The sequence below is a fragment of the Tenrec ecaudatus genome, chromosome 15 (assembly GCF_050624435.1).
Source record: "Tenrec ecaudatus isolate mTenEca1 chromosome 15, mTenEca1.hap1, whole genome shotgun sequence".
NCBI lineage: Eukaryota > Metazoa > Chordata > Mammalia > Afrosoricida > Tenrecidae > Tenrec > Tenrec ecaudatus.
Window position 1 is genome coordinate 13,686,506 of NC_134544.1, and position 9,633 is coordinate 13,696,138.

The following is a 9,633-nucleotide window of genomic DNA, read 5'->3' on the forward strand; positions in this document are numbered from 1 at the left end:
TAATAACTTTTCATATGCAGGTGGCACAACTGTGCTTGCTGAAAACGAGAAGGAATTACTGATAAAAACAGAAGACTACAGCCTTCAGTATGGATTACAGCTCAACACAAAAGAAAAAAAACCCTCCCAAGTGGGCCAATAAAGTCCAAATCATGGCGAGGAGATTGAAGTTATCAAGGATTTCATTTTACTGGCATTCGCACCAACCCTGATGAGAGCAGCAGTCAAGAAATAAAAGGTGTGTTGATTGGGCAAGTCAGCTGCAAGAAAATTCTTTCAAGTGGAAAAGAGCGAAGAGGTCACTTGACAAAATAGAAGGTCAACATGAAAGAGGAAGACCCTCAACGAGATGAATGGACACAGTGGCTACAGCCAGCGGGGCAGACCCAGGATCGCTGATGAGGATTCTGTTGTACAGAGAGTCTCTGTGAGTCAGAAGTGACACGATGGCACCCGACAATGCTGCACTATGTGAAGCTTTCCTCCCTGGCAGCCACTATCTGATGCTGAAAACCAAACTCACTGTCATGGGGTCGATTCCAAGTGCATTTGAATATCAACTCAAAGTCAGTTCCAATCTTGACCCTGTAGGACAGGTTAGAACTGCCCTTGTGGGCCTCTGAGACGGCGACTCTTCACAGAAGGAGAAAGCCATACCTCGAACCGTTGGATATGTGGTTAGCAGCCTAAAGAACACACACTGCTTACTCTTCTTCTACAAAACACCTCTTTTGCTGGTCCCGAAGCTTCTGTGGGATTCTGTTGAGTTCTTCATGGTGTCAGGGTTAAATGCTTGGCTGCTCCTGTCGGCAACGTGAAGCCGCCAGCTGCTGTGCCAGGGAAAGACGGGTAGCCATGGGACTCCTGCGTGGCAATGCTCCTCTGTTCTCTAGGGTCACTGTGAACCAGAATCCTCGTGAATGGTCAAGAGATCTTAAAACAGCAACAACAAAACTTTTTTTTTTAAGTTTCTATCTTGAAGTGAGGAGCAATGGTGACATCGTGGCACCGGGTTGGCAGCCTGAACCCATCCGCTGAGAGAGAAAGAGGAGGCTTTCGGTTCCCTTAGAGACTGACAGCCTCGAAAAGCCACCAGGGCAGTTCCACTGGTCCTCTAGGATCCCTACGAAGCAGAATCTTGGCTCAATGGCAATGAGTTTGGGTTGGGTTTGGTCTTGAAACTAACTAACAACCTCTCACTCCTTTGCCATTCTGCCCATCTTTTGGCTATAGCCAGGCCAGGTTGGGTCTGAAAGGAAATGGAAGGTCGACAGTGCCCAACCAGGAACCTCTGAGGTGGCCGGGGAGCCCCCATCAATGCCTTAAGGGATTGATTTACAAGCAGTGAGCTAGTCTACCCTGGGTTTCTCAATCTCCCAAACCCTGCCCATCTCCACCCTGGCCGCACACCACCCTCTCCGTGTCATGTTCGTAAAGATGTCATCCACCTTCCCTGCACATGGATGAGACAAGCATGAAACATTCAGCTTCTCAAAGAAAGGCTTGTCAGAGAACACAGGCAGGTGACATTTCCTGTGTGACTGGCGCTGGTATTGTTACTTTACTGAGAATAGGAAACGGTGAGCGATGCATTGATATTGTCTGAGGTGTGTGTGCACAACAGAGGCTGACTTAGAAATTTAAAACCTGTCGCTCTGATTGGGCTCAGATCCAAGACAGAGAGTCCAGAACTAGGGGAAAGGAGGCATTTTCTGCAGAGAGAGGACAGGTATGTAAGTCACAAGGTAAATGCCGAATCACCCAGCAATTTTATGAACATCTTTTTCTTTGGAGGGCTAAGTCTAAGATGCTCAACAGACCCCTGTGTAAACAAAAACAGTTAAAACCAGTCCCTGGGTTATAAGTGACACCTGTTCCTAAGTGGCTTTTCTGTTTGTTTGTTTGTTTGTTTGTTTGTTTGTTTGTTTGTTTGTTGGCTTTCAAGGGGATTTTGCAGATAAGTTGGAACAGGTCTATAAACAGCCTGCCCTTGAATTGATGCCACTTATAGCGACCCTATAGGAAAGGGTAACACTGTCACTGTGAGTTTCCAAGACTGTAACTCTTTACAGGAATAGAAAGCCTCTTCTTTCTCCTAAGGAGCAGCTGATAGTTTTGAACTGCTGACTTTGTAGTGAGCAGCCCAACTCCAAAGTCCTATGCTACCAAGGCTCCCTAATAGGGTTTTTCCCCAGGAAAACTCTTCTATGGTTTAAAAAGCTTCATCTGCAGGACATGAGGGTCACTGTGAAGAAGAATTTGTTTCAAGTGGGAGTTGGGGCAATCATTTCCAAGTGAGGACACACTGATGTAATATTGAAGGACAAGTGATAGTTGTCCATAAGGCTTTGTAAGACTTTGTAATGCAGGGATTTATTTATTGCATATAATATTGCATATTCCTCTATTTATTGCATATAAACAGCAGAGAGGCCGCCGCCGGAATGCCATCTTGTGGGAGCAAAACCAAGCCCTGGCTCTGAGAGCTTTCACTGGCCAGTGTTGACTTAACCAGCCTGCAAGCATGGTGAATATTTTTTGCTAACCTTTTCAGGGACCTTTTTTTTAAAAGAAAGAAAGAAAGAAAGAAAGAAAGAAAGAAAGAAAGAAAGAAAGAAAGAAAGAAAGAAAGAAAACGCACATGCTCAAGGTTGGCCTGAATGCTGCAGGAAAGACTGCTATTCTAAACAAACTCAAGCTTAGCGAATTATTCTTACTCTAGGTTTCAACACAGAAACGATGGAGTACAAAAGCATCTGCTTCTCTGTGTGGGACGTGGGCAGCCAGGGTAAGATCAAGCCCCTGTGGAGCCACTATTTCCAGAATACACAACGTTTGATCTTTGTGGTTGACAGCAACGACTGGGAGCATGTGACTGAGGCACAGGAAAGCTCGTGCAGATGTTGGTGAAAGACAGGCTCGGGCACACTGACATGCTAGTGTTTGCCAGCAAGCAGGACCTTCTCAGTGTCGTGAACACCGCTGAGATCACAGATCAACTGGGCTTGCACTCCCTGTGCCACAAGGACTGGTACATTCTGGCCACCAGTGGAGATGGGCTTCACGAATGACTGGACTGGTTGCCCAACCAGCTCTGAAAGCAGAAATGAACAGAGATCTGTCCTCTTTCTCTGCCACTTCACCTCCTCCTTCCTCTCTCTGCCCTGCGCTTTACTCTCATGTGGCAAACTGTGCCGCTCTGGGGTGTCCAGTGCCAGAAGCCGTCTCCATGGGTTTGGCCAGAGTGTATACACACCATGCTCTCAATGTGGTAGATGCAGCCTGCAAACAGATTTTTTATTTAATATAAATAGTTCTTTTGTTTCCAATAAGGCAGTTTCTGGTACTTCTATACAATATTACTCAGCTTTTTTATTGTGAAGCAAACAAACAACTCCCTGTGGTACCGAGAAAGGATTTCCACACACTGACCCTGGGCTCCCAGGACCTACCGTGATAGAAGGCCAGGTGCCGTCCCTCTGGGCCTTGACACCTTTGTTGACATCCATTGTGGTGGTTGGTTTTCAACATGAGCTCGGTGTATTTTTTTTAAAGTAGCTGAAAATAAGAGGTGGACACGTGAACCCACTACAGGGAGAAATATGCAGTTACAGCCTGACTACTAGTCCATCCAATCATCAAGAACATGGGAGAAGTTTACAAAACAAACCCAAGATCAATTTGCATGGTCACCACAGAGGTCCCTGTCATTACGCTTTGTCTTTGGATCATCCGTATTTCATAGAGTTTGTGCTTGGACTGGGGTTCACACGTTGACCAAGGAAACAAGCTTTGAGGCTGCACTGGGCCCCAGCTACCATCTGAATACAGTAGGCCTTCCGTTAGGCCACCGAGCCTAACCCCTTCATCAAGCTGGGCTACTCATGCTGGCCACTCTAAGGACCTGTCATGGGAACCTCTGCAGCTGGCCCTGGAGTGATTTTCTATTTAGAAGCAAGCACGGAACCACCAACCTTGTACTTCGGTCAGGTGTGTGGTGCTTTTGTGTGACCACTTACCCCCCGGACTCCCCCGGGCTTACTGTGCGACCAGGACCAGAGCAGCAGGCTCCCAGGGCACATGGTCTCCCTCCCACAGGAGCCCATGCAAGCTGGGAGCCTGCCACCTAGAGTGCACAGCCCACTGGAGCACCCCTGTCTATACACAGGTCAAGTAGCTTCCACCCTCTCATCCTGAAAGGGTCAGATTTGGCAGTGAGCGAAGATGGCCTCTACACTTCTATATGTTGGGAAACACTGAAGAAGCTGGAGCTGTGAAATTTGATCTTCGGGGGGAATGCCCCTCACAACTGATTTATTTGGTGTGGTGGAACCTCTTACTGTTTCAGTACAAAATTAGTAATCCACTGTTTTATATACTTATGTTCAGTTTTCATTTCGACAAACAAGCACTGTAATTGTAGCGATTGGGAAAAAAAAAAGCAAAGGAAAGGAAAGGAAAACCAACCAAGTTGCCACCATGTGAACTCTGGGTTATGGTGACCTCTTGTGAGTCCCAGCAGAACTAGGGTCTGATGACAAACAAATTCCTTCCAAGGTAGCCTCCAAAGTTGCCAACCATTTGGTAAGAAGCTGAGCATGTTAACCATCTGCAGCTTTCAGGGATTCCTAATACAATATCTATAGTAGTCAAGAATAAAATTTACTAATAAAATGTCTATGGTAGTTGAGAAAGGGGCTATGAGGGCAGAGGTACCTAGATAACCGTAAAGAGGAAGAGAAGTGGAAGGTTAAGGGAAGTGAGATGGAGGAAATGGATAAGAGGCTCCAGAAGGCTTTCTGGGGGACAGGAGGTGGGGGGAGGCTAAGATCATGGACCTTTAATTGAGATGAGTAACTAGCTGACCTGGGAAAATCATCTAGTCCTCCTTTTTCTCTGGCTGAAGATCAGACCACGTGGATCAATCACTTTCTGGAGACCCTTCCCAATTCTTATCTTTTAGCACTTTTGACTCAGTTGATAGGTTCCTTAGTCAGCAGTCTGCCCAACAATTTATTCTAATGTTTGTTTGCCCAGACATTTACATTGTTTGTAAGTTGCCCTTGTTAGGTACAAATGGGCTTTAAAATATCTGTGAGAAAAACAGAATTTTAAGATCCTGGAATTTTTGCAGAAGCTTTTGAAGCCCACTCATATAGTCTATCGTTGAATCTATGCTTATTTTACTTGAAAGGTGCTTTCTAGTCTTAAGAGTTCTCTGCTCTGTTTACCTGCTTCTATGAGTTTGCAGAATTGAACTGAAGCTGCTAGGAAATGAGATGCCTGCTACTGACCAAACAAGAGCGTCTACAACGCTTTGAATCCTGAGATTCTGGCAATGTCTCAGAGACAAGCGTCAGAAGACGGGCCTGGTGTCTAACTGGCCTCTCCCCAAGGAAGAAGAGGCCTAGCGTGTTCTCTTCTGATGATGTGGCACAAGCCCGGAGACTAGGTGACAGACAGCATGTTTGCTCAATTGATTATAAAAACAGAAACTTACAGAATCAGTTGGAACTCGCTCTCGAAGATCAAATAGTGCAGAGACGGCTAAGGACGTGTGCTTTATTTTCTGTAAATAAAGGCCCAGGTTTCCTGAACATTGTCCAGAGAACCAATGTGGAACTCTGACACATGGATCCTAAGAACACTTGATGTCTTTGCCTGTCAAATTACTCACCCACGTGATTTAATGAGCATTACTTGATGATTATTATCAAGCTAGCAGCGGATAGGTAGAATCAGCTATCTTGTGGGAGAATCTAGCTCATTTGCGTTTAGTCTTTTTAGTTCAATGTTTATCAGAAGCAAGGACAATGACCCAAATGAGAAGCAATGTATTGGAATCCTGGTATTGGTTAAGAATACTGAAATACCGTGGACTTGCCGGAAGAAGGAACAAACCTTTCCGGGATGAATGGTCCTTATAAGCATGATGACAAGACTTTGCCTCATAGTCTATGGATATGTGATCAGGAAAACCAATCAGTCCCTGTACAAGGACATCATGCTGGGTGACATGGGGGTGGAGGGGGTCAGTGAAACAGAGGTAGCCCCTCAACAAGATGGACTGCCACAGTGGCTGCCAGGATGGATAAAAGGCTTCTTTGATATTCGTCAGCAAGTGCCTCAAGATCTTCTCAATCTAAGCAAGAAGGTTGTGTCATCTGCATATCACAGACTGTTAATAATCTTCCTCCAATCCTGATGTTGTATTCTTCTTTTGCATTTGACCTTCTCAGACGATTTGCTCAGCACACAAATTGAAAACGTGTCGCGAAAGGCACTGCTGACACACACCTTTGCTGATTTTCCTTTGATCTATTCAAACAACTTCCTCTAGGTCCATGTACAGGTTCCTACGTGAGCACAAGTAAGTGTTCTGGAATTTCCATTCTTCACAGTGCTTTCTGGAGCTTGCCTTTTCAGAGTCAATACAGCACAGGGAAACATCTTTTGATATTCTTTTATTTTTAAAAAAAACATTGTATTAGGGGCTCATACAACTCTTATCACAATCCATACATATACATACGTCGATTGTATAAAGCACATCTGTACATTCTTTGCCCTCATCATTTTCAAAGCATTTGCTCTCCACTTAAGTCCTTTGCATCAGGTCCTCTTTTTTCCCCCTTTTTCCCCCTCCCTCCCTGCTCCCCCCTCCCTCATGAGCCCTTGATAATTTATAGATTATTATTTTGTCATATCTTGCCCTATCTGGCATCTCCCTACACCCCCTTCTCTGTTGTCCATCCCCGTCACATGTAGATCCTTGTAATCAGTTCCCCCTTTCCAAACCACTCACCCTCCACTCTCCCAGCATCGCCCCTCACACCCGTGGTCCTGAAGGTATCGTCCACCCTGGATTCCCTGTGCCTCCAGCCCCCTATGCACCGGTGCACAGCCTCTGCCCTATCCAGCCCTGCGAGGGAGAATTCGGATCCTGGTAGTTGGGTTGTAGTATTCTCTTCTTTCAGCCAAGATCCACCTGACGTCACCAGTGATATCCTTTCTGCCACATTTTCTTCTGATGCTGGCTGGAATTTCTTGCAGTCTTTGGCTGATGACCAGTTGGAACCATTTTTAAATATCACTAGCGTCATTCTACTTGAATGTGATACTAATGATATCTTTTTCCAACTTTTCTCCATTCTGTTGGGTCAGCGTTTGTGGGGTCCAGGAGGCTAGGCACACATAAAAATGTCTTCTACTCTGTTGGACACATAGCTGTCTCCAAAGTTCTTGGCATAGATGAGTGAGTACTTCAGCTAGTGGAATCTTTTCCATTGGTGTCTATCAAATCCTGCAGCCATTGTGTTAATCCATCTAATTGTTGGTTTTTCTCTTTTTACCCGACCCTGCTCTTTACCAAGCATAATATCCTTTCCAGGGCCTGCTCTTTTCTGATACTATGCCAAAAGTACATGAGATGAAGTCTCACCATCATTGTTCCTAAGGAGATTTCTGGCTGTAGTTTTTCCAGTACAGGTTTGTGTGTTCTTCTGGCAGTCCACATTATTTTCAACGTCCTTCACTACAATGTAAAAGGTTTGCTCTGTGAGAGACCCTGGGGGGAAAGTGAAAAGACAAGCCAGAGTCCAAGAATCATCAACGAAATGAGAAAGAAAACGCACTGCCATCACGTTGATGCCAGCCCGCAGCAACACTCCAGGGCAGGGTAGAACTGGCCCCGGGAGTTTCTAAGGCTCAAATTCATTTCAGAAGTAGAAAGCTCCATCTTTCTCCCAGTGAGCAACCAGGTACTGACATCATGTCACCTGGAAGAACATCATGTGTGTGAATATGGCTGGGGCCCCAGCAACAATGGCCTCAACAAGGGGACACAAAGAACCGCCTCAGCTCCGGTCATTATTCTTTCTGTCCAGGCAGTGGGCCCTGAAGTCCAACCCAGGAATCGGAAACAGGTGCACTAAAGGGAAGGCCAAGCTGACAGAGCTATGCCTGATCACAGCACCACGATGATTTGTTTTCTAATGCACTTTTCAAGGTTCTGAAAAATTAGAAAGCCACCATTGAAAATGGCCCTGTTAGTTCCCTTCAGTGAGATAAAGCAGCTTTCTCCTGAGCATCGTCAACAGGAACGCATCTGGAATCGGTAGGTCACAGGAAGGAGTCCTACCGAAGCAAAGCCTTTAGGAAAGGCAAAGTTCTGTTTTCTGTGTTTTACTGGAACAACTCCTCATAGCTCGAACTTATAAATAGAACTATATAATTAATAACAATTAATAATTCTCAGGAATGTGTTGAGTGGGGTTGACTAGAAAAACAAATCCAGTGACACTCTTATATGTGAAAGAAAGACCTTTATATCATGAAGAAATTATATATCAAGAAAACACCCCTTTGCAATCCAACTCAAATCCATAAGTCCAATATTAGCCCATACATTCAGTGATATCTCAGCAGGTGGATGCTAAATCTTACAGATCCAATGGTGGATGCATCTCCAGGGCTCTGGAAGCAACCAGAGTTGGGCAGCAGGAAGGTGCATGCAAAAGCAAATGGAAAGGGTTGCAGGACCTTCCTATGAGGAAAGCTATACCCACAAGGAGGCAAAAACAGACTGTGACCTGACAGACAGGTAGAATACCTCCCCCTACTCTTTATACATCTTCAAGTTGACATTAAATTATGTAACTTCCACAGGGAATAATTTCATTGGAATTCACAGACTGTGCCCAAAAGTCCATGTCAGGAATTCCAACTAGAAAGGGTGAGCATTTTTTGGGTTCTCAAAATTACCTTGAAGATTGTTCAACATCTAAGACAAGAAAGATTTCTTGAGAAGTCTGGGGAGGGCGAGGAACAGTGTATAATACCTTAGGCTGCCAAAGAGACCCCAAATCTCAAATAAAATGTAAGGACAACATTTATTAAGTCCCAAAGAACACAAAAACAGATACATCATCAGGGATATCATTAGCATGTGGTTGTAATGCATCCAAGGATTGACAGAGAAACAGAGACTTAAATAGGACATGAGAGGGCAAAAAAATGTCACAAAACCATAATTGGTGGCAGAGCAATACATCACAGTGTCAACCAGGGTCAGAGAAGTGAGGAAAGAGATGCATAAGGCATGCAAGATGTTCAAGACAGAGCTTACAGGATTGATCGAGGCTCCTTCAACCAAGGAAGTCAGGGGTGACTGATGACCATGCGAACTTAATACCCAGAAGTTTGATCAGGAGCATGCCCAGGAAAGGTCTTAAGAGAGAGTGCCCTGCCTCTCTGAGGTGCCATAGCAACGCACTTTCTAATGTACTCTGCCCCAGGGCAAACCTATGCAGGCTGCTGCTTGATGGTCAGAAGGAATTCAGTGCCGTCTGAATCTACATCTAGACTCATAAATAGACTTAGCGCTTCCCCTGTAACTGTAGCCTTCCACACACTCAGTGCTCAGAAATTTACCCTCTAGTACAAGGGAATGTGAGTAAGCTGGAATTGGAACGTTGAGCTCATTGGTGTCGACAAAACCACCCCACTGTGTGATGTGTCCTACGTGATCAGAACCCAACTTCCCCAGCTGAGACAAGGGAATTTTCAGCAGCTGTAAAAGGAAGTACAGTCATACGTGCCTTCTGTTATAAATACTTATGTCACTAGGGTTAG

The 9,633-nt window shown here is 45.1% G+C and overlaps 1 pseudogene; it reads left to right on the top strand.

Annotated features, from left to right (window-relative positions):
* The first annotated feature begins 2,641 nt into the window (after positions 1 to 2,641).
* On the top strand, positions 2,642 to 3,098 carry LOC142427833 (ADP-ribosylation factor 3 pseudogene; annotated as a pseudogene).
* The last annotated feature ends 6,535 nt before the right edge of the window (positions 3,099 to 9,633 follow it).